Source organism: Myotis daubentonii, chromosome 18, assembly GCF_963259705.1.
Source record: "Myotis daubentonii chromosome 18, mMyoDau2.1, whole genome shotgun sequence".
Classification (NCBI taxonomy): domain Eukaryota; kingdom Metazoa; phylum Chordata; class Mammalia; order Chiroptera; family Vespertilionidae; genus Myotis; species Myotis daubentonii.
The window spans coordinates 8,114,709-8,139,127 of NC_081857.1; the positions used below are offsets into that span (position 1 = coordinate 8,114,709).

Genomic DNA, 24,419 nt, shown 5'->3' on the forward strand with positions numbered 1-24,419 from the left:
TTTTGGGAAATCACTAGACCTTTCTGGGCTTCAACTTGGTCATGTTTAAAGTGAATACTTTGGCCTAAATGTACTTCAAGGACATTTCAACTCTCGAATTCTCTGCCTCCTCCTAGCTAAACAGCCCTGCAGATTAATGATAGTTGGTTAAAATTTTTAAACATAAAATTTCACATAGAAATCCAAATGTCTTGCTTCTTTTCAAAAACGAGAAGCTCTGACAGTCCTGGCCTGCCTTTCCCCGGGGCAGTGGTCAGCAGGGACTGTCCCTGCGCTCCCTTCAGACCAGCCTGTGCTTTCTGGCTTACCGCAGCCTCCGCCTCTCCCTGACCCACAGTGCTCAGCCCGCTTTGCTTACTTTTGTGCCTGTCTGGTCCCAGTCGGCATTAGAACGGGCAAACCGAGAATGGAAAAAATAAAACTTCTAAGAGCGCAGCCAGGGCACTTGGGTGGCAGACACCGTAGGGATCTTCCTAGGACGTTGGTGACTGGGTTGTGTAAAGACACAGTGGTCAGTGCCCCAGGAGACTTTGCTTAGGGACTTGGCCTCCCAGAACTGTTGAGCCCTTGACTGAGGGCTGTCCCCCTTCACCCACCTCCCCCACCTTGGGCCCCACTGGGAGCTTGGGAGGCTCCCTGGGGCCTCCTCTGTGTAACTGTGCGTGGGCACTGCTGGGAGGTGGGGAGAGGGCCGGGGCTCCATTGTAGGAGGACTTTGGCAATGGTGGCAATTCCCCTTTCACTTCTTTCTTTTGTCCAACCTCATCTCCTGGCACCTGTTGCCATAAACAGCTGCACTTTAGAGCTCCCGGGGCAGGCCATCCCAATGTCCCCTGTCTCCCAGAGCTCACCTGTGCCCAGTTTATGTCAGAGCTGTTTCCCACTCAGCTCCTTGGCCATCCTCTCTGAGCCCTGGCAGCTCTGCCATCTCCTACCCTACCCAGACAGAGCATCCCCTGCCTACCCCTCTCAGTCTCTTCATACCTCTGGGTTGCATACTTTTTTTTTTTTGAGGGTTGGAGGAACCGGTTCTTTATTTTAAAAGGACACTTGTTCATTTTCAGTATCAAAACTGTTGCTCTGTTGGTTTCTCTTTCTCCCAAATGGCCCCCAAAGAGACCGCACCAAAGGAGAGGTCGTTGTAAGCCAATAAGCTGCAGGGTGCACACCGCACGGGCCTCACAGCAACCTCACCGAAGAGGGGGTTTGGGTAGGGGAAGGAACCGGCAAAGGTCAGCGCAGCGCCAGCCCAGACCAGCGAGCCCTCACAGCCAGATGGGATGGCCAGTGCGCCCCAACCCCAAGGAAGCAACGTTTCAAAATAATACAAAATTTAAAAACAGTTTTGTCCATGTGTACATAAACTATTCAAGATTTCTCCAGCACCAACTGGTGTATACTTTTCTTAGGCTTGTTTTTTATAGTTTATTCTGAGGTCTGATCGAGCCCTGTGATTTTTTTTCTCCCAAGAGCCTCTCTGTTTCCTTTCATCGGCCTGGCATTCCTCAGTCGTCTCTCCTCGTGTGACACCCTCCCCTTGTCGTGGCTTCCTTCTCATATAGACAGGGACATCTGAACTCCGGTTTACATTATGATGATTCTTTTTTAATTAAAAATAAATTTTTCAATTACAGTTTACATTCAATATTATTTTGTGTTCATTTCAGGTGTGCAGCATAGTGGTTAGACAATCATCTACTTTTACAAAGAGTCCCCCCTGATATGTCCGGTACCCACCTGGCACCATACACACTTACTACAGTATCATTGCCTATCTCTCCCATCCTGCACTTTACACCCCATGACTGTTGTGTAACTACCCATCTGGACTTCGCATTCCCTTCACCTTTTCACCTGGCCCCCCACTCCCTTTCCCCTCGGCCAGTCATCAGTCTGTTCCTTGAGTCTGTTTCTATTTTGCTTGCTTGTTTATATTGTTCTTTAGATTCCACATATAAGTGAAATCATGTGGCACTTGTCTTTCTCCAACTATTTTCACTTAGCATGAGACCCTCTGTCAGCGGTTCTCAACCTGCGGGTCGCGACCCCTGAAAATACTTCCTGCAGATCAGATATTTACATGACGATTCATAACAGTAGCAAAATTACAGTTATGAAGTAGCAACAAAAATAATTTTATGGTTGGGGGTCACCACAACATGAACTGTATTAAAGGGTCGCGGCATTAGGAAGGTTGAGAACCACTACAAGTGCATCCAGGCTTTTGCCATCAATCCATTATGATGATTCTTGTCCTGGTCACTTTCAGAGACATGGCATGACTTTTGGTGTTTCCCAGGTATCCTTTCATCTAAATCAGGGGTAGGGGGCGTCGGGCCTGCAGGCCCTGTAAGGCCCACGAAATCATTTGGTCTGGCCCTGCCAAGGCATTGGGGGTGAGTTAATTAAATGTTGGACCAAATACAGCAGGCTCACATTTTTTTATTATTATTATTAGTATTATTATTATTATTATTATTATAGCAGGCTAACTTTTAAGTTGATAGTTTTGTGTGGCCCGCGAATGATGTTATAAATATCTACATGGCCCTTGGCAGGAAAAAGGTTCCCCACCCCTACTCTAAATGGTGGGTTTTGGCTGAAACCGGTTTGGCTCAGTGGATAGAGCGTTGGCCTGCGGACTGAAAGGTCCCAGGTTCGATTCCGGTCAAGGGCATGTACCTGGGTTGCGGGCATATCCCCAGTAGGAGATGTGCAGGAGGCAGCTGATCGATGTTTCTCTCTCATCGATGTTTCTAACTCTCTATCTCTCTCCCTTCCTCTCTGTAAAAAATCAATAAAATACATTTTTTTTAAAAAAATGGTGGGTTTTGAGCTAGGTAGGTCTTCAGTTTTTTAAAGATACTTTCTTTTTTCCTGAGTGCAAAGCAATACATAACAATAAATCCCTAACATTCACTGAGCACTTACTATCTGTCAGGCGCCATGCCAAATGCTGACATTCCATGACCTCATTTCCTCCTTTGGACAACTCTGTAAAGTAGGTGTCATTCCTGGTCTTTCCCAGAGAAGAAAGTGAGGTTCCGAGAGTGGAAATATTTTATCCAGGGTTCCATGGCTACTAAGTGGGGGATGTGGAATTCAAACCATGTCTCTTAAAGTCTGAACTCTGTTGCTTCCATTCAAGATCTTTCTAGAAAGTTTGGAAAATTCAGAAAAACATAAAGGAAAAAAATAAGATTTCTATAAGTCCAGAGATAACAACATTTTGGTATGTTCCATTTTATTCTCTTATTTTACTTTTTTTTCAAAATATGTTTTCCTTTTTTTATTGATTTTGAGAGAGAAAGGAAGGGAGAGGGATAGAGAGAGACATCGATTAGAGAGGAACATCATCGATCAGCTGCCTCCTGCACGCACCCCTACTGGGGATAGAGCCCACAACCCAGGCATGTGCCCTGACCAGGAATCAAGCCTGCAACCTTTTGGTTCCTGGGAGGATGCTCAACCACTGAGCCATACCAGCCAGGCCCCTTTTATTCTTTTATATATGTGAGTGAATATATACATTTTTTAATAAATTGGAAACACATTGAATATTGAATTGTTTTTAAATTTTATTTGTTGACTGATTTTAGAAAGAGAGGAAGAGGGGCAGAGAAATATCGATCTGTTGTTTCATTTATTTATGCATTCATTGGTTGATTACTGAGCTACCCAGGCAGGGCAAATATTGAATTTTTTTATTCAGATCTTTTCCTAACTAATACTATATCATGAGTGTTTTCCTACATCATAAGGAATTGGCCACCAGTCAGTCCCAAACATGGTTATGGAATCCAATAATAGCGGACAACCAGAGGTGACAGGTCAATGTGATTTTTGAAGGGAAATAATGACACTGATGCCTGCAGCTCTTGCCATGAAAGGGGACAGTCCGGAGCCAGCCTGGGTGGAGCGCCGAGGTCTGAGTGTGGGATGAAGAGATCAGAGAAGGGAGAGAGCTTGGAGCTCTTGAAACTGCCTTTGAAAAGTTCCTTCCCTCCCTTTGTGTGCCTGGATCCCACATGAAGGTGCAGGCCAACCTGTGTTTGAAGTGAGAGTTAAAAATGCAAAGTGGCTTTTCCCCGGGCTCAGCTCAGGGCCAGGCTTTCTGGAAGCCGTGGAACACCCTAATCAATCCCCCTGTAAACCTGTGAGTAGAGTTACTCATTATGGTCAGGGAGGCTGGCTCCTGCTGGGTTTGTACTCTTACCCTGGCCTCTGGTTAGAGAGAACCAGGAGGCTTTCCTGCCTTTGTTCTCTGGGATGTGAATGTGTGAAAGAGGCAGAGTATATTTTTTTAAAGAAAATACACTTTTTAAGGTGCGCTCTCCATCTGGGGAGCACGCCTGCACCTTTCTTCCCCCACAGTCAAGAGGGCATCTCCTAAACTCTAAGGGACCCCACTAGACTTGCAACCAGGGGAACAATGGGCGGCAGCAGCTCGTCCTGGGCTAACCGCCCCCCCCCCAGCCTGTCTCCAAGGCCCCCCTTTTCTCTGACTCTCCAGTGAGCTAAAGCAGCCTTGCCCTGGCTCATTGCTTTCCTGTAACATTGCTAGGGAACCAGAGCGGCCCCACCTAGGTGTCTCCTGATTGCTTCTTCTCTGCTCAGCCCTTCCTTGCTTCCATGTCCCCAGCATTAATAAATGTATCTTCAAAATAAAAAAATAAAAGAGGCTTTAAAAAATGATCAAGAATAAAAGCAGGGAGGCACAGAGAGAAAAAAAAGTTAACAAATGTAGGGCTGGGGGCCAAGACAGGGTCCAGTGTGTACGACAGGGACAGGGGTCCCCAGCTTGTGGTAGATGACTCAGCACCCTTAGCAGTCAGGGTGCTCTGGAATGACATCCTGAGGGGCCAGCCTCTTGGAGGTTGCCCCAAACAGCTCTTAGAAACTCGAGAGTGAGTGCCGTTGGCCTCCATCAGATGCTGGCTTGTCCAAAGAATGTTGGCACGTGCTCAGTGCAGGCTCCAGGGCTGGAACACGAAGTCTCGGGTTCATCCATGAGCTGGTACCACCTCGTGTGTGACTCTGGGAATCTTTCCACCACAGGAAGGCCTCACCCCTGCACCTTCCTCCCTGGGCCATCTTAGAGAGGTGGGTGAGAAAAGTGCAGGGAGATGCTTCGAATGTATGACTACAGAGGATTCTTCATTATTACATTCGTTACCCTAGATCAGTGATGGCGAACCTACGACACACATGTCAGAGGTGACACGCGAACTCATTTTTTTGGTTGATTTTTCTTTGTTAAATGGCATTTAAATATATAAAATAAATATCAAAAATATAAGCCTTTGTTTTACTATGGTTGCAAATATCAAAAAATTTCTAGAAGTGACACGGCACCAGAGTTAAGTTAGGGTTTTTCAAAATGCTGACACGCCGAGCTCAAAAGGTTTGCCATCGCTGCCCTAGAAGCTCCTGAGACAAGGCAAGAAGAGAACAGTGTTATTGTTGCATATGTCATTTAACTGTTATACTCCAGCCTTTTCACGCCTTAAAATGCCAGATAATATCATCTTGACTACCTTTCAGTATTTTTACAAGAATCACAAGGGATAATGGATACGAAAGTGCTTTGCGCCCTGGCTGGGTAACTCAGTTGGTTAGAGCATCATCCCAATCAGCCAAGGTTGTGGGTTCGATCCCCGGTTAGGGCACAAACAAAAACATACAAGAATCAACCAATCAATGCACAAATAAGTGGATCAACAAATCAGTGTTTCTCTGTGTGTGTGTCTCTCCCTTCCTCCCTCTCTCTAAAAATCAATCAATTTTGTTAGAAAGAGAAAGTACCTTGTAAACCGTAGAGTGCCTACACATATGTAGATTATGATGTATGAAGATTCCTGAATGGGGAAGCCCCTGCTCCTCTGAGGACTGGAAAGCCGTGGCTCCAGCTCGTGTAAAACGTTAGCCCTCTTTGTTGGGTGGGATGAGTTGAGTCCCAGGAAGTGAATGACTTGCCCAAAGTGGGTGAAAGATTTGGGAGTCTCCAGGCATTAAGAAGAGCCCTTAATCGAGTTGCACTCTTGACCGGCCACTTGTGCAAGTCCCTTAACCTCTGAGCTTCTCTTTCCTCATCTGTCATTTGTTTCTAACCGCAAAGGATTATTAGGATAATCTATTCTGGGGGGGGGAGTGTGGCATCCAAATGGAAGTGTGTGGGGGAATTAAAAGCACCCTATAACAAAGGACATTGTTAGGGCTCACCGGTGTCCCTGGGGATGCTGAGACGAGCCAATGTTTGATGAAGCCAACCAGTCCTAGAACTGGAAGGGCCATAACTCAGCGCCCTCCGTTCTACAGACCAGGCCAGTTGAGGCCAAGGAAACCACGAGGTCGGTCCCTCAGGCGGCCCCGGACCAAGTCTCACCCTCTACTCCAGGGGTCGGGTTCCCCATATGCCAAGTGGGGAGCCCTCCAGTTGGCCTCCCTGTCCTCCCAGCACTGCAGAGCGAGGACTCATGAGATCACGCCGCCTGTATGTGCTGTGACATCCTGTGTTCGAGCAGACCCGCCGGACGCCAACAGCGTCTTTCATGCCGACATCCCGGGATCACCCCCGTTTTTGTTCCCGGCCTCTGCTGAGCGAAGCCCGGGGCGGCCGAGCCCTCGTTCCCAGCGCCCGCGGCCGCGTAGAGCGGGGAGGAAGCGGCGGGGGGGTCGCGGAGCCCTGAAACCCCAGGGTTTTGCTCTTGGTGTGTGGAGGGAGCCAGGTGAAGGGCGGGGTGAGAACTGGGCGGGTTCCGGCCTCGGAGGCTGCGGCGGAGATTCCTCCCCAGGGTGTGGCGGGGGGGGGGGGGGGACGGGTCCGGGGGGGAGGGGGGGAGGGGGGGAAGGAGGGGAGGGAGGAAGGGCGGCTTGGCTGCTGGACCGATTGAGTCACGGCCCTCCCGTGAGTAATCCCTGGCTGGATGGTGCAGCCGCCGCCTTTTCTGCCTGCGGTGCAGAGCCGCCTGCAGAAGGGCTGAGAGCTGCTGCCGCAGCTGCACCGGGGCGGGGCCGGGCGGGGCGGGCCGGGGCCGCGGGGAGCCGAACTGCGCCTGCAGGTCTCGACCTGCGCCCCAAGCTCTGCTGCGGGGCTGGAGGGGGTGAAGCTGGAGATCGAGGCCCAGGGGACTTCCCGAGGGCGGGAGGCTGGCTCGCTGTCTAGGGCCTTCCCAGCCCAGAGCTCCCAGTATGGGAAGGGGGGGAGCCGGGGGGGGGGGGGGAGGCTGGTGTCGGTTTTAGGGCCCAGGAAGTCGCGGTGGAAAGGGGTTGGGGTTCGTCCCGGGGTGTTGTACTCTGGATGCTAGAGGCCTGTGTCCCCAGTTGCTGACGCCCTGAGTTTCCCTCCATTGTGAAATGCGATGCCTCTCTTCTGCCTCCCTCGCCCCCCACCCACCCCCCGCCCTCAACCCCCCCCAAAATAAGCTGGAAACCACGCCGCTGCCAAGCTTCCCCACCTTTGTGTGCCGCTCCCTGCTTCCCTTACGCCCCCTCTCCCCCCACCTCAGCTCTAGAATAAGAATTCCTAAGATTGATATTTTTTATTAGGCTGATATGGTCAACGCAGTCTATTGACTATGTAGTTAAATGACAATTTTGGACCATGAAGTTGACAGAAGTTCTCATCTAAGAGTCTTGACAACTTTTGGTAGATCCATGGCTGTCTTTGATCATGCTGATGACAAAGTGTTGCTGGCAGAAATAGTGGAAACCTATTTGTGTGTTTCTCTCTCTCTCTCTCTCTCTTCTATCTTTATCTCTTTCTTCCCTTCTCAGGTGCATTTTATACATTTCAATAGCCTAATGAAGACACCTGAACCCACTCCCCAAGCCAAAAAGTGAGATCCCTACCATAACTTGCATCCACCTATGTGCCCTTTCTAGCCTGTCCCCTCACCTCATCACCCAATGTAGCCACTATCCTGAATTCTGTGATGATCATTCTCTTGGTAAACATATCTAAACAAATATTTTATTTCGTTTTGCTTTGTATTCTGTATTAAAAAATATATACCACGCAAAGTCTTCTGGGGCTTGCTTATTTTCATTCAATATTATAATACTAAGATTTATGCTCCCTCTTGAGTGGGGTACTGGACACTTTGGAATGACATCCTGAAGTTCATTCATTTTCACTGCTATATACTATTCCATTGGTGAAGCTAGCGCCTTTTTCACCGTTGTGAAGAGCACCACCACCAGGAACATTCCTGGCCATGTCTTCTGCTGTGCCTGTGCAAGTTTCTCCTGGGAAGTGAGCTCAGACAGGAATTGCTAGGTCTTGGTATATGAATATTCAAATATACATGGTAGTGACATGTTGTTTCCCAAGACATCTGAGGTAGTTTAGATGTATAAGAGATGTTGTTGATCCATGCCCTCTCAAGAACTAGGTATTGACAAAGTTTTTCATTTTTGCCAGCAGAATAGTATAAATACTAGTAGTATCTCTTAGTGGTGTTGATTTGTATGTCCCTGGTTATCAATGAAGTTGAGGAGCAGAAATAACATTCCACAGATCAGACCCACAAAAATTGCAGATATTGGAGTGGTTGTAACCCACAACCCTTCGGTGCAGGGGCCATCAGTCTAGCCCAGCAGTGAGCAAACTACGGCCCGCGGGCCCCGGGCCGGATCAGGCCCGTTTGAAATGAATAAAACTTAAAAAAAAAAAAAAAAAAGACCGCACCCTTTTATGTAATGATGTAATGATGTTTACTTTGAATTTATATTAGTTCACACAAACACGCCATCCATGCTTTTGTTCCGGCCCTCCGGTCCAGTTTAAGAACCCATTGTGGCCCTCAAGTCAAAAAGTTTGCCCACCCCTGGTCTATCCACTGGGCCACACCGGCCAGAGTGGAGTGGTTGTATATAGAAAAATGTAAAATCTATATTTAATATGTTAAAAGGAAGAAGAGGGTAATAAAAGAATGGTGAAGGGAAACAAAACTCAATTGACTAGATTGAGCTCTCTTTAGATATCTCTTCTGTCTCAGATGTCCAAAGAGAACTAGAAATGAAAGAAAGACAGTGAAGGAAATTAAAGTTTCAGTGAAAAGGTGTAATGTAATTAGAGGTGACGACAAAATTAGTGAATTGGAAGATATTTCTAGAGAAATTATATAGAAGATGGAAAAATGTGGAAGAGGCATCGAGGCATAGAAAAGAGAGCAGGAGTCGGCAAACTACTTTCTGTAAAGGGCCAGCTAGTAAATATGTTAGGCTTTAGGGCCCAATATGGTTTCTGTCATAACTACTCAACTCTCCTATTGTAGAATGAAATTAGCCTGGGTGCTAATAAAACTATATATCTACAAAACCAGACAGCAGGCCAGATTTGTTATACAGTTTGCCCACTTCCAGTATAGAGCAAAAAGGTCCCCAATATGCATTAAACTAATGTTCCATAAGGAGATAATACAGAGAATAAGAATATGACAATAATGAAGAAGCAGTGGTCAAGAGTTGGCTAAATACAATTATTATATTTATGAGGCCTAATGAATCGCATGAAGAAGAAATAAACTTCACCCCTAGAAACATCATAATGAAACTACCAAGGATAAATAATTTCAAAGTAAACTCAAAAGTAAATTGCCTTCAGGGGAATAACAATTAGAATGACAACTGATTTCTCCATCTCAATAATAAGAGCCAGAAGATAGTGGAATAAGTGCTTTGAGCCAAGACAATAACTGCTAACAAGGAATTCTATTATCAGTGGAAATCTTCCAAGAAAGAGGGCAAAATTAAGGCCCTTTGAGGACAAACAAAAAGAGGTTTCTACTAAAACAGCTTCTAATGGAAATAGTTCAAGAAGAAACATTACCTAAAAGAAACATCTAAGATTCAGGAAGGAATGATAGGCAAAGGAAATTGTGAGCATGGTGCTAAGTCTAACTAGTAATCGCAAAGAAAATACAGATAGCAATGTCTAACTTATAGGGATAAAATGAAGCTATAATTAATAAAATGAATCTCTCGTAACAATAGCATGTCAGTTGGAAAGTTAGTGATTGGAGTTTAAGTGGTCTAAGGTCCTAGTATGGTTTGGGAAGAGGTTAAAGATGTTAGGTTTCTAGGCTAACACTAAAAAACTAGGAATAATACAACTTCCAAACTACAAGAGGGGAGGAAAATCAAAAGAAAGAAAAGGAAACATGAAGACAATAGGAAATGTGGCAGTTAAAAAAATTAAGGCCGTAATGTAGAAGCAAATAATAAATGTTACCATTTATTGAGTAGCTACTGTGTTAGTAATTTTGAGGCATTCATATCCATAATTTCATGCAGTAAAGATAAGGGTGTCAGGCACAAAATAGGCATACAATTCAGGTTTCATTATTACTATACTTTTGTGCGTAAAACAAGGTCTGGAACTTAGTAGGCACTCATTTATTGAAGAGAGAATTAAATGGTAGTGAGTATCGATTCTTATCTAAGGATGAGCAAACTGAGGTTCTGAGAAGCAGCGTGGCAGTAAGAAAAGCCTCAGACAGCGTGAGTATGAAACTTGCCTCTTAGAAACGTCGTTGTGTTGAGCATAACATGCTCTTCTGTTTTCTCATCTGTAAAAGTGAGTCAGAGTGCTTGTTAGGTAATAATGTTCATTAAATGCTAGGCATTCGCTAAATGATGGATGTTATTGGCAGAGAACTTTTTCACAGTCACAGGGCCTGGATTTCAGGTATTTGGGATTCACCTAAACCGCTTTCCCCTCTACCATGTGGTAGACTGTCCTGTTCTCTAAGGCAGAAGTAGCGTGTCACGGCTGAGAACGTGAGCTTTGGAGTCAGGCGGACCTGAGTTCATGGCCCAGCTTGGTCACTAGGTAACTCTAGGACTTGGGGCCTTAGTTTCTTCAACTGTTGAACCGAAATCAAAATAGCTGTCACAAAAGGTGATTGTCAGATTGCAAGAATGTGTGCCCATCACTTTGGTGGTGGTCACAAATTAGGTCCCAGTTTATTTTATCATTTTTTAATATGTTTTTAATGATTTGAGAGAGAGAGAGAGAGAGAGAGAGAGACATCAATGTGAGAAAGATTGATTGGCTGCCTCCTGCACGCCTCCTACTGTGAATCAAGTCTGCAAACCAGGTGGAACCAGTGACCTCTCTGTGCATGGGATGACTTTCAGCCACCTGAGCCACACTGACCAGGGCTAGGTCCCAGTTTAATACAGGCATACCTTGGGGACATCATGGGTTCAGTTCCAGACCACCGAAAAGAAGTGTCATCATCTTCTTGCTGGTGGAGGGTCTTGCCTTCAACTTGTAAAAAATGCAACGTCTGTGAGGCCCAGTAAAATGAGGTTTGCCTGTATAAGAAAGAATAAGAGCTAATGCGTAACAGTAAGAAGAAATGGTTTCCAATATTGGAAAAGAGATCCGTCTACATGACCTTCAGTCCCTTCCAACCTTGAGGTGTTCCTTTCTTCCTGAAACAGAAACAAGGGAAGTAGGGCTGTATCTGTCTGCTCACTCACATTCTGACTGATGAGCAGGTCCCCAGTGGCGGGGACTGACTGATAACGTTATATAATAGCCACAGTGATTCCTTTTGAATGCTTACCATAAAGCAGCACCATGTGCCTGTACATGGATTAATTATCTGAAATATTTTAAAGGGGGTCGCTGTTATTATCCCAAATGTATCAGTGCCAAAACTAAAGAACAGAGACATGGACTAACTTTCCCAAGGTCAAACAGGTAGCGATGGTGGATCGGGACTTGGGTTCATCCGCCCACAGGGCCTGTGCTCTTGATCACTGCACCGTACATTAGAGGCGACCTGGTCCCTGAGAAAAAGAGTTCTCGTTTCTGGCAAGCACCTTCAGGGCAGTCCTACCGAGCAAGTGCAGCCTTTGCCAAACCCAGGTTTGAAATCTGGCTCTACTTCTTCCTGTGGCTCTAGACAAGGTATTTAACCAGTTTTCTTCTCTACAAGACGGGGACAGTATTATCCATTCCCCACGTTTGTTGGGAGGATCAAATGAAATAACATCTGAGGTTTTCAAAAAGACTAGGCTCTGTATTTCCATTGTGAATCTGGAAGGCCTCAGCCCGAAGCAGATGCCTGTGTGCTCTGAGCTGATGCTGGGGTGACTTTCCGAGAGAGAGGAAACGAGAGCTGACTTTCCCCTGCTCCTTGAAAAGACGACTTGTCCATTGTTCTGAACGCCCTTCCACTCCCGTCACCCCCATGTACACGGAGCATGGTCTTCAGAAGCCCAGTGTGTTTCCCCTCCCCTTGGCTTTGACACTCAGCCTTGCCAGGGGAGTTGTTTGATGTTGTGCCTCTGCGGGCTCCCAGTCCCGGGCATGTCGGAGGTCACTGTCTGGGCTAAGTGACCTCTATCCCACTGGGCTTCCGCCCCCAATAGAAGGTGGTACTGAGCTCCTGGTGACTGTGGGAGCAGAGGGTTTACTTCTGCTCTTCCCTTCCCCACCCTTCTCCCCGCTCTATGCCAGCACTATTCTATTTGCTTTCCTGTTTCCTTCTTTTGAAAAAATATTTTTATGGTGGTGAATGGCTTTAACTACATTCACATTATTGTGCTGCCATCACTACTATCCACTACAGAACTTGTTCATCACCCCACATAGAAACTCTGTACCCGTTACACAATAACGCCACCCTATACCTTCTCCCCCAATCCCTGACGACCTCTACTCTACTTCCCGTCCTTATGAATTTGTGCCTAGAGGAGGCACTTCATCTACGTCGAATCATACAATACCGACCCTTTTGTTTCTGGTTTCTTTCATTTAGCATACTGTTTTCTTTTTCTGTTTGTTTTCTTTTTTTAATTTAATTTTATTTTTACAAAATGTTAATTTGTTATTGAATTTATTGGGACGACATTGGTTACAATAGCGTAACATTTTCAAGTTTCACCCATGTTATAGCATGTATCCGAATTTCACTCCTTTTTAAGGCTGAGTATTATTTTACTGTATGGATATACCACCTTTTGTTTATGCATTCATCTGTTGATAGATGCTCTCTTTTCTTTTCTTTTTTGTTTTTGTTTTAATTTATCAATGCCTCGATCTTATAAGTAGAAAAATTGAGACATTTCCTGAAAAATGAAATCTGTATCACAGTGCATAATGCGGATGCTCTCTTTTCTTTAACCAAACTTGGGGCGATCAACATTTGCAGTGACATGGAGAGAACAGCCTACTCTTTCCTTGAAGCAGGAAACTGGCGAGTCACCATCCCAGGTGGTGAGGAGTTACGCCCAGTGTTCTGTTTGCAAAGTCTGCTCTGAAGCCACTCCTGGGATGTCACGCTTCCAAAGGTCTCTCAACAAGTGACACCACCTGGCCCCAGACGTGCTGGTTGGAAAGGAGAGAAGGGGTTGTCTGGGGCCCCAGCCACGCCTTTGCTTGCCTTCCGGGGACAGAGCCCGTGTTGCCTGGGATGCTCTGTTTCGGGGCTGTAGGCAAAGGATCTGGAGACTAGAGCAGCTTTTGTTTTACCTGTTTATACTAGTAGTTCTGAGCTTGTGTTTGTTTTGTTTTGTATATTTCTTCTCCTTGTCAACTCTGTCATTTCTGGTCTCCAACTTGGCTTCGATGCCCTTCAGTATTTCTGTTCTACTCCACTGTAATCATAGGGCTTCCTAATTTGGGTGTGTAGTGTCTTCTTTATTTAGACTCCGCGTCTAGCAGTTCCTGGAGGGGAAGGGCCCCCTTCCTTCCTTCCTTTCTCTCAGTCTTCCTCCATCCTTTTTTGTTCTCTTTTCTCTGTTTCTTTTACACCCCTCCATTCCCTAGGAATTGCATAACCTCTTTCTTGGCCATAGTCTGTACCCTCAAGGTGTCCCCACCTCCTCTAACTCGGCCACAATCTGTACCCTCAAGGCGTCCACAGCCTAAGAGGATGACACACCACATTACACACACACTCAGCATGTGTCACAGTTGCCTCTGGGAGGAAGTAGGAAAACCCATATCAATCGTCTGAGCTCATCAGGGCAGGAACCCTCCAGCTCCAAAGGCCTGGGTTGGGCCTAAAATTTTTAGACTGTTTCATACTGGCTGCTCTCCTGCTCTCTTATTCCTGTTTATCTTTCTTTGTAGGACCTTGGAGCACGGAGTATATCCTAGCTTCTCCTAGGCTCTTTCTGCAGTTGCCTGGCCTTAACTGAGTCACATCACCATAAAGACCGTGTGATATAAAATCTGCAGAAGGAGTAATGTCATCCGTGCTGGCTGTCTTAAAAGGCTGCCCAAACATAACACATCAGAGTGCTTTACCCAGATGTGAGTTCTTACCACAATCTTCTTCAACTCTCATGAACTTTTCTGCCTTTCTTTTTCTTTTTTTAATATATTTTTATTTATTTCAGAGAGAGAGAGAGAGAGAGAAAGAAACATCAATGATGAGAATCATTGATCAGCTACCTCCTGTACGCCCCCCTACTAGAGATCGAGCCTGCAACCCAGGCATGTGCCCTTGACTGGAATTGACCTGGAACCCTTCAATCTGCAGGTCAACACTCTACCCACTGAGCCAAAACAGATAGGGCTTTTTTTTTTTTTCCTTTTTTAAAAAAGAAAGTGATTTTTATTGATTTTTAGAAAGAGAGGAAGGGAGAGGGAGAAAGATATAGAAACACTGATGAGAGAGAAACAGCAATCGGCTGCCTCCTGCACCCTCCCTTCTGGAGATCGAGCCTACAACCCAGACATGTGCCCTGACCAGGAATCAAACCTGAGACTTCCTGGTGCATGGGTCCATGCTCAACCACTGAGCCACACCTGTCGGGCTCTGCCTTTCTCTCTTGCCAACACCACTTACGAGGGAACCTCGGGCAGACAGATTCCCCAGATATACCTACAAAAGTTGGAGATGCTGGACAAGTCCATGAATGGCAGGACCAGTGTCTGCCTGGTACACACAGGCCAGGATGTGGAGCCAGGCCTGGAAAGTATAGGAGAAGGGCCCAGAGGCACTGGGAGCCGCTGACGAGGGGTAGCCTCCCTTTGCTTCCGAAGTTCAATAGCTTCTTAATTCAGTTGATCTTCATCTAAGGGCACTGGTCCCTTATACGTGAAAGAAGTAATAATTTTTTCAAGTTCTGTGTGAGGTAGATTACTTTCATTATTTTCACTCTTCAGGTAAGAAATTAAGACCCAGGGAGAAGGGATTTGGAGGAAGGTGTGCTGAGAGGAAAGCCAATCTGGTGCTACTTGGGAGGAGCTGTGATGGGAGAGCCTGTGAGCTGTGAGGGGCAAGAGCCTGGCCCGCACGGACAGAGCAGTCTGGCCCCCGGACAGAGCTCCAGGGGACCTGGCTGATTTGACATCTTCAGCCCTTCTGGCACATCCACTGGTCAAACTGGACTCGCTTCTGGTTTTCTTCCTTAGATATTTCGTAGGGCCTGTCACCCACAGCAATACTAGTATTTGGCAGTTTATTGCAGCTGCTAGCCCATAGCAGCTTATAAAGACGTTAGAAGGATGCCCCTTCAGATGAATGCAGCCCATCGGTGCACGGCCTACCCAGCAACACTAATGGCATTTCGTCTCCCAACAACCTCCTCACCTGGTGCCCATGTTCAGGGCACATTTTGCACACGCGTGTGTAGCAGCTCTGGGAAGCCCTAAGAAAGCTCCCCGTGACTCGGGGTATGGGTCTGAGCCTGAGCCCATTGGGGGAGGCTCATGCTGTGAGGGAGTTCTTCCCCAGCAGCTGATGGCTGCACCTGGCCTGCGGGGCGACTCTGGAGGTGTCCTACCAGGTGATCTTGCTCTTCATTTGACACCTAATACAGCTGCATCTGCCTATATCCTGCTTTCCAATCTGTAGCCTACCTCTTTGTCCCAGTGTCCCAGTGACTCATACATGCTTCACTGTAAAATATAATTCAGTGTCAAATAGTGTTCGACTTTCTCCAAAGTTCCCCGCACGGCTGTGATTCTGGGGTGCTCTGGGATGTTTGATGCAGTTGGAAAACTGGGGTACCTGCTCCCTGAAAAGGTCAAGAATTTACTAGCTAGTGCAATGACCAGTGATGAAATGGTGATTAGGGCTGGCCTTCCTCCTCGCTCGTGGTCATTTGACCCCTGGCCCCTCTCTGCATTGAGAAGATAACAGGGCGTTCGTGGTCCTTACCCTCCAATGGTGCCACAGTCGCTGCCTTTGGGTGTAGCAGAGTCCTGAGCAGCTGTCTCCTTTCCATCTCTCCAGCGGAGCCAAGCTGGCACCAGCTCTGGAGGTGGAGGGGAAGGCATCCAGAGGGTACAATGCTGCCCAGGAATATGAAAGGGAACCCTTTGGCCAGGTGGCCCTGTTCAGCTGACAGCTCCTGCTGGGAGGACATGGTAGATTTTGGCACATGGCACTGTTCTGCCCATCTGGCTCCTTTGGAATGAGAGTTGAAGACTCCTGGCCAGGGGACCTAGGAGGTGATGCGCTGATGCCAGTGTAGCAGGGGCCAGCGGGCTGGGCCTCAGTTCCGGGTACCGGCATCTCTACACATCACTTCTGGGGATAGTTATCCCGCCTGCCTTCTTGCAGGCAAAACTCAGAGCCTTTGGAGGACCTTGCCTTTCCCAAAGCAGCTCAATTTGGCCTCTGCTTCTCCTGCCTCCTGTGGGAGGTCGGCTGAGCATCTCATCTAGACAGCTGCTCATCTAACTATTGACTTCCTAGGCTCCTCTCACCCCTCAGTAGTGCCTTTTTATTCTGTAAATGGGACCTTCCACCCTGGCCTGTACAGGGAGAATGGGAACTGTCGGGGCTGTCCATTTTCTCTCCCCTGTAACCTCTGTAATCTTCTCATTTTACCCTATTCCCCTCCTATCTTGGCTCTTGAAACTATTCCCATAGGAAGAAAAAGGCAGCTCGCCCTCCCACCCCTCTTTAGGGCCAAACCTCTGTTTGTTGTCTTGGAAACCATGGCAACATAGCCTAAGAGGCCCCTGCTACCATTTTGGAAGTTCATGTTCTCAAGCCTCGTACTCCCAGCTGTGAGTTTTCTACAAACGTTTCCCAAAGGGAGACATGAGCCTCTGATTTTTCAGATCTGCCCTAAGGAGAATGTTTCAAAGCAACCAATCCCTAGAAAATCCTTTTCAAAGTGGGTTAGGAAAGTGTCCGCCGTAGGATCTTTTTGGGGTATGACGGTGCTAACATTGGCTGGGAGTCCAGAAGAGTATTCTGGGATGTGGCCTACACTTCTTTCTCTTGTGCCCTTTCCTCCTTTCCCCTCCTCGCACTCAATTACTCACAAGACTAGTGTTGGAGGTGGTTATCTTTCAGCTCCCACCAACTCTTTCCTGCTTTTTCTTCTCCTTGACATGTTTGTCCTTCTTGCTCTGGTGCTACCTTTTAAAGCCCCAAGTTGGGAATCCAGGCCGCTGGGATGATTAACTGCAGGAGCCCAGTCAAAGAATTCCACAGCCTTAGACGGCAAAGTTTCCATAGCCTCACAGCTGTGGGACTTCCCCTCGAAGGAGTCCTCTTTCTTCAGCTGGCTGTGGAGGAGGGCGGGGGAGAGCAGGCTGGTGTGTCCTCGGCTTCCCTTTGGATTTGACTGCTGGCAGAGGGGAGCGTCCAGTGGCTGAAACCCTGCGGGGAGGGCCCTGATCCCTCCCCCCACCCCGAAAAGGCTTGCTCTCCGGTGGTGGAGATCTTACTGATTTGGACCAGCCGGCCCGGGTGTGTGAGACTAGAGAAGCTGGGACAAGAGTGCTCCTGCAACATTTTGTGGAAGGAAATGTTGGGCAGATAGTGGGAGATGCCTACAAAGGTCTGGCTCTGCTGGATTAGGGTGCCTTTTGCTCCTCCTGCTGCTCTGGTCCCTTCTGGGAACCCTTGAATTCTTGCACAGTAGTGGGGAGAGCTGGAAGAAGGCAGCCATGTCACCAGGGAGCTGGACTTCAGCCTCCTATGCCTGTTCCCTACCCAAGCTTTACAGGCTGAGAGTAGAACTGAGAGGTGACCATGGAGCCACAGTCTTGCAGCTTGTCGGTGGGAAGGGCTCGCTTATCGTGCTCAGTTCTTGAATTTTCAACTCCCATGTGAGCATTGAAAGGAGCCAGAGTCAGATTGTAGTCCTAGGTGCCTTTTATATTTAGTCTCCCAGCCTCCTTCCTCCATCAGGCCACTTCCCTATTTATGCTGGAGTGGAAACTTGGCTGAGCATGCTAAATCCTGACTCTAGTTTTAAATTCATAGGAATAGTCTCATATCCTTCCTCTTCCCCCGTCTCTGTTAGGACTCCTCACTTTGAGTCCTCAGTGTTAGCAGTTTGCCTCTGCTCCAAGCATAGTGAGATGCTACATATTTGACTTAGCCAGGCCAGCTCCAAGTGGATTTGGGAGAGTGCAGATTGGCTCATGGAGTTCGTCCTCTGTGCCTTTGGCCCATCATCCATGACCCCAGTGACACTGCCTGGCCCTGTGTTGGTGCCAGCCATGGCAACCTACTGGCTTCTCAGCATATCCATATTCCTTCCACTGTTTGAACCAGTGTGGACTGGACGGGTGATTGATTTCAGAAATTACCCAGGTAAGGGGAATAGAATTCCATCCAAGTAGACTGTCCCTAGAGATGTGCAAAAGAGAGAATAAGAGAGATTCTGAGATTGAGGTAGATAAGTGGTGGTGGGGAGAGGGAGGGAGGGAGGAGGAGAGGTGGGGGGGAGGGAATAGAAGGAGGGAGGAAGTTAGGGAGACAGGACAAGATGGGGAAAGGGATATACATAGATCTGAAAAACAGTGAGAAGTTGGGAATGAGGTATATTGAGAAAAATGAGGAGGTGGGAAGAGTTTGGTACCAGATATCTTCCCTATCATTTCTGGCAGTTCAGTGCTTCAGAAATAATCTTGAAAGCATCCTTTTTTGCCACTTCCTACAGACTTCCCCATCACCACCATCACCATAGTTCTTCTCCCCTGTCTTCCCTCGGGGGCTCTGCAGTGGTGTTTAAAATGCTGTGTGTGGGAGTTCAGAATCCAATGGGTGTTGAGAGCACTTCAGTTCTTTATGTTTCCCTTTGCTTCTCCCTAGAGAGGTGATGGTTCCCACAATGATAGCTGGTCTTCGTTCTCCCTGCACCGGAAAAGCCCTGTACTATGTCCTGGAGAACAAGGGAGATATGCCTCCAACCCATTCAGTCTACCAACCCCAGGGCCCCAAAAGGGAGAAGGTGGAGAGGGGGAAAGTGCTAAGAAGTGGTTCTGGGAACGTACAGATAATGGTTTATCTCTGGAGATTGGCAGAGAAGGGTGGCTCTTTCATTCACTCCTCGTGTTAGGTCAAGCACTAGGGCAGAGGCTGGGATAGAGAAATGGTACCACCTTTCTGTCCACTTAGAACAGCAGTTCTCAACCTGTGGGTCGCGACCCCTTTGGGGGTCCTACGACCCTTTCACAGGGATTGCCTAAGACCATCAGAAAACACATATATAATTACATATTGTTTTTGTGATTAATCACTATGCTTTAATTATGTTCAATTTGTAACAATGAAAATACATCCTGCATATCAGATATTTACATTACGATTCATAACAGTAGCAAAACTACAGTTATGAAGTAGCAACGAAAATAATTTTATGGTTGGGGGTCACCACAACGTGAGGAACTGTATTAAAGGGTCGCGGCATTAGGAAGGTTGAGAACCACTGACTTAGAAGAATGCACAGTACCTTGCACTTTCTCTTCTCTGAGCCTTCCATCAACAATGACCAGCCGGGGCTGAGCTGCCTTTGTCTCCTACCCATTGTCTCTTTCAACAATGGACCCTCTGTCCCTCACCTTGGATCCGAGCCCTGTGGTGAATAGATGCATCCTTTAATGTATCCCCAAGTAATGGCCACTCAGCTTGAGCTGATACCCTGAGACTCAGGAACAGGAACACTGGTGTCAGGGACACGAGCTCACCTGCGATGTCTTTCCACCAGGCTGCTCCCCGCTGTCCAGGATGGTGCCCCACGTGGGACCCTTTCCTCACCTCCTCCAGCCCCCTCCTGCCCCACAGGAAGAGGGGAGCGCTGATGACAGTTGGGTTGACAGGCTCAGAAACCAGGCCTGCTCTGCTGTTCTGACCTCAAGGAGCTGCCAAGACTGATTTCTGCCCCACGTCCCGATTGTCCCCGCAAGACTTTGTCAGCGAACCAGGGCTGTCAGTTGGGACGGTGACCACTCCTGGGGCAGCAGAGGGTGCTTCCCCAATGGAATCGGCAGCAGCCTCCCCCTTCTCCTGCCCTCTCTCCTCCCCGTGGGGTTCGTTCTCATTGATATTTTTTCTGAGCCATCGTGGCAGCTGGGAGGCATTCCGTTTCATTCTGAGATGGTGCTCTTCTTAACGGTGCCCTAGCTTTACTTATATCTGATTCACGCGCCCACCAGCAATTGGGGTAGGAGTAGGTTTCTCCTCTTAAGATCATATGAATCCAATGGAGCTGGAATGGGTGGAGGAAGAGGAATGATAAAATCCCGCATCATCTTCCGTATTCCAAGTAGCTGTTTCTGGAAGGTGGTTCTCTTTCTCTCACTTGGATGTCATGTTGTGATGGACAACCTATAGCATTTGTGTCAACATCAGTATCCACTTCCAGCTTAGTTGTGTGTGTGACTCCCATGGCTGGTTTCTGATCCCTCTCCACCTCCTCTGCCCAAACCTGTCCTAGGTGCCTGGGGCCCTGGAGACGTATGTGTCCCAGAGGAATCAGCCTCACTTTTGATCATTCTTCAGCATCTGAATCTTGAATGCTGACTGCGTGGTGCTGGCGAGATGTCCTCACCACCCTGACTACAACTGAAATCTTGCTGTGCAGAAGTTCCCCTTCCCCCCAGGGCTCCCTAAGGAGTGAGGACAGGATGCAAGCTCTCTCTACAGGTGAAGGACAGACCTGTGTCCCTTCCCCCAGAGGCACCTCTGAGGTCACCCCCTTCGGACCTCCATCAGGGAGTGGCCCGGCTGCATCCGGACGGCACTGCACCCTGGGAGGGGGGGGACTCTGCTGTGAGGCTCTCTTCCCAGGACCCCTGGTGGATCCTCAGTCTCTTCATCCTGGTGACAGTGGGGATGGTGGCGAGGGGGGAGGGTGTGAGGAACGCTGCTGGCTGGAGCCCGGCTTAGCCAGGAAGGGAGAAGACTGAGTGTAGGTGGTGCAGAGGTGAGAAGAGCCTGAGCCATGGCCTCTCTGTGATGAGCTGGGCCGAGGCCGCATGGACCAGCAGCCTGCCTTCCCTTTAGAGGAACTTACCCCGTCCCCGCACTGCTCACTTGGGTCTTCCCCTGGCTGGCTCAAGCCCTAAGCGGTGTTGGCCGGCTCTATTCTTCTTGTTCCTGAGAACGTTGTGGTGGCTCTTTTTTATTTTTATTTTCTGAGGCTGCTTTAGGGGGCTGGGAAAGGGAAACTTTCAAAGTAAAATAATAAAAACAGACCACTCTGCCATCACAGGCACATAAATAGCGCCGGGCCAGGCTGCACACTTGCTTTGCCATAGCAACCTAAACCGAGTGTTTACAGCAGCCCGTCGCCGACTGGAAAACAGCAGCTGCTGCTGCCCCGCCAGCTGCGCCTGTGCCCATGCCGCTGCCTGTGCCCCTCAGAGCAGTGGGTAGGTGCCCCCCCTGCGGGGGTCGTGGCCGGCCCTCCTGTAGGGGCTTCGGGGGTGGCAGGGAAAAGGCAGCCAGGGTTCAGATGCGCCAGGGGCGGTGAGACTAGGGGAGCCTGAAGTGAGTGGTGGGTGTCTTTTGTCCTCTCATTTTCCCCTCCAGCTCTGTCTCCTACGGATGGAGGGAACAGGAGTGCAGGGGATGCTGGGTGCCCCTCCACCAGAAAGGGTCTCGGTGTGTCTCTGACCCTGGGTGTACCTCGGTGTGCTTTGCTGAATACCTTTTGGTTCTGCCACAGGGACGTCCTTCCTCTCCACTCTGTGTTCTCACAGGACAGGGCCTTTCCTTGGGAAGATCAGGGGTCTCTGGGGAGGGGACTGCCCTGAGATGAATGGAAGCAGAGCATCCTGGGGAGGGGGCGCGGAGGAGGGAGAAGGGAAAGCAGGAGATAATAGATGGCGAGACCCTCCTGTGCCTCTCCTGTCAGCCTCGATCTGGGGCAGTGTTTGGACTGGACCCCACTCAAGGCCTTCCAGAGCGTTAGCCTTGTGTTGTTGGACGTTGTCATGGCATTGTTTGCAGAGATGCTTCGTAACTTCTGCAGCGTAAGAAAGTCTGGTCCCCAAACCAGCAGCGTCAGCATCCCCGGTTAGGGAACTTGCTAGAAGTACGTGTTCCCTGGCCCCACCCCACAACTCCTGAATCAGAAACTGGGAGCTGGCCCAGCAGAAGGTTTTAACCAGCCCTCCTGGCGAGGTGATGCTCACTGAGGTGGGAGAACCACTGCTCTGAAACACGACACAAGTCCAGGCTGACTTAGTGGCTCCTGTCTGTGCAATGAGTGAACAAGAAGGAGAGGCACCGGGGCACTGAGGGGACAGGTTGCTAGGGAGTGCGCCCAGCTCTCTTCTGGATAACGCCTCCTCTTGGAATGGGAGTCCCGATTCCCTGGGACTTCCAAGAAACAGTGGGCTGAGAGAAGGCCGGGCCAGGCAAAGCCATGGTTCCCTCACTCTGTCAGGTGGCTGCCGTGGAGTGCAGGGGGCGATGGAGCGCTGGCCAGGCATGATGTCCAGTGTGTGGTGCCCTGGCTAGTGTCCGGGTCACACAGGAATGTGATTTTGCTTCCTCTCTTGCTGAGCCCCTGTGGGAAGAGCAGCTGCCCACAGCACTCCCTTTCGGTGTCTGTGGCCTCCTCTGCCGGAGGCCAGACAGCTTTCTCCTCACCCCTGAGAGCTCCAGTAGAACCCGCAGCCTGGGAACAACAGGATCCTGACCCAGTAGCCCAGGGAGACTGGCCTTCCTGTCCCTCTCCACGGGCAGGCGCGATTCTGCTGAGATTTGTGTCTAAAAATAACGCAGGACCCAGTCCAGCTGCTAAAAAGCCCCTTTGTGCCCTTGGGACCAAAATGTGGAAAAACCACAGCAGCCCCAAGAAAGGCAATCTGTGTTGCCCAAGAGAGAGCCCAGGCGAGACATCTGAATGTTACTGCTCAAGGCTGCGTCCTGCCTGCTAGCCTAGTAGCTTCCTGTCCCAGGCCCAGGGAGCTGCACCTTACTAGTACTGAGCGTGAAAGACAGGTTCTTTGCTCCCTCATATCCTGAGCATTTCCCACCGTCGGATGCGAGGGATCAAGAGGGGCTGCCAGCACCCCTTTCCTTAAACAACAGGCCTTCTGATGGCACTGCCACTCCCACCTGAAATCAGCCCTGCCCTCCTTCTCGGAAGGAAAAGGTCAGTATTCTTGTTTCATCCCCTATATTTTTTAGCTCTGGCTTGCAGCGAACACCCCCACCCCTGAGTCATAGGAGGTGACCTGGGCCAGCACGACTCGGAATCTTTGGAGGAGGGTACATCCCCCCTGGCTCTGGGGCGGAGGGACTGCCCTCTTTCATCTTGATATATTGATGCTATTTTTGGATGGAGACGGGAGGTGGGGGCTGGAGGCATTGCCCTCTTGGGCACATTCCTGGTTCGGTTTCCTGATCCATGCCATGAAGCGTCTGTCTTCATCTTGATGATTCCTGGGGTCTCTGACAGGGGCTGGTTCCTCAGGCCAGATGGTCAGGAACAGAGGGGCAACCCTGGATCAGTTCTTGGTATCACTCTTTTGAGAATGTCTTTGCTCTCTGTGGGCCCTACCTTCCCCCCCGACTGCTGAAGGCATCTGGCCAGAGCTGATAAGTTTGTCATTTTCATAACAGGTCTTAGTCCAGCTCTTCCAGGTCTGAAAGGGTTCAGCAGGGTGGTGTGTTTTGGTTTTAGCTTTTGGACCTCACGCACAGAGCACTGAGTTGATCAATAATGGACTCGTGGCCCATTTTTATCATTTGGCTCATGCGAGGCCCTTCCTGGGCTCAGTGTTTCCCCACATCCCACATCTGTTGCCTTTTGTGTGTGTGAGCAGCATTCTAATGTGTTCTTTTGTTTAAATATGTTCCTTCAAATGTATAGAGTTGCTTTTTTTTTAGTCTTTATTGTTGGAAGAGTTACATGTGTCCCCTTTTTTCTCCCATTGACCTCTTCTGGCCCACCCCCCGCCCCAGGCCCTCACCATCCCACTGTCTATGTCCATGGGTTATACATATATGCATACGAGTTCTTTGGTTGATCTCTTCCTCCCTCCATTGAAGAGCTGCTTTAGATGCATGTGTTTCTAATTCATGTAAAAGCTGTTACAGCACCCTTTGCCCCCACTAAGCACTGTTTTTTAAGATAACCAGTATTATCTTGTGTACATCTGATCTGTATTTCTTTTTTTTTAAATATATTTTATTGATTTTTTACAGAGAGGAAGGGAGAGAGATAGAGAGTTAGAAACATCGATG

The 24,419-nt window shown here is 48.6% G+C and overlaps 1 protein-coding gene across 6 annotated transcripts in view; it reads left to right on the forward strand.

Annotated features, from left to right (window-relative positions):
- Nucleotides 1-24,419, forward strand: part of ATP2B4 (ATPase plasma membrane Ca2+ transporting 4) — a 96,367-nt gene that overhangs the window by 14,697 nt on the left and 57,251 nt on the right. Inside the window, exon 1 of one of the 6 annotated variants that reach the window (XM_059675706.1) lies at nucleotides 20,843-20,864. The exons of the other annotated variants lie outside the window; for them this stretch is intronic. The gene's annotated coding sequence lies outside the window, so the exon portion shown is untranslated. Of the gene's footprint in view, nucleotides 1-20,842; nucleotides 20,865-24,419 lie in introns of those variants that run through there. 6 annotated transcript variants of the gene reach the window in all.